Source organism: Lupinus angustifolius, unplaced genomic scaffold, assembly GCF_001865875.1.
Source record: "Lupinus angustifolius cultivar Tanjil unplaced genomic scaffold, LupAngTanjil_v1.0 Scaffold_553, whole genome shotgun sequence".
Lineage (NCBI taxonomy): Eukaryota > Viridiplantae > Streptophyta > Magnoliopsida > Fabales > Fabaceae > Lupinus > Lupinus angustifolius.
This window is the reverse complement of record NW_017727896.1, coordinates 93060-94008: the sequence shown is the minus strand read 5'-3', so window position 1 is coordinate 94008 and position 949 is coordinate 93060.

Below are 949 nucleotides of genomic sequence, written 5' to 3'. Positions count from 1 at the left end.
TAATTCTATTTGGTTAGTTGGGAATGGCAAAGAAATCAATTACTGGATGGATAATTGGATTGGATATCCCCTGGTGGAATACCTTAACATCCCTGATCACACCTCCTCATCTCTAATGGCTAGGGTGGTTGATTTCATTCATGAGTCTTCTTGGATAATTCCTTCTTGGCTAGCTAGGTCCCATCCTCTGGTGTGCAACTCTATAACTAGTTTGTCAATTCCTCATAACAATCAAACTGACAAACTGGCTTGGATTCATTCTGCTGATGGAATTCTCTCCATGAAAGAGGCTTATCTTTTCACCAAACCACTAGCTTTCTCAGCAAAATTGGTGCAAGGGTATTTGGTCTACTGCAATCCCTCCCTCAAAATCTTTTGTCACTTGGAGATTATTCTATAATAAAATGCCTACTAATGAACACTTAAAGGCTAGAGGCTTAGCTTTGGGATCAATTTGTTCCCTCTGCAAGGAGAATGAGGAGTCATCTAAGCATATCTTCTTCATGTGTAGTTTTGCTAGGGCAATCTGGAGGGGGCTTAAGGCTCAACTTGGGTGTAGCCTCGACTCTTCCTCTATAGCCAATCTCCTCATTTTCTCGGATTCCTTTAGTCCTTTGGGAAAGGAAGTGATAATTGCTTGCATTATTAATGCCATCTCTACAATTTGGTTATGTAGAAACCAAGCTAGATTTAATGATATTGATATATCTCTCTCAACCAAGCCATGACAAAAATTAAAGTTGACACTGCCTTCACTGGAAATTGTAGCAAGCTGTATGCAAAGAACTCTATGACAGAGTTCAACTTGCTAAGAGCTTTCGGAATAAAAGGCAATTATAGCAAGGCTCCAAATGTCTTAGAGGTCCTATGGAAGACTCCTTCTTTTGGTTGGGTGAAAGCCAACTCGGATGGCGCAGCCCATGGGTGTCCAGATCATGCTGGAGGGCGA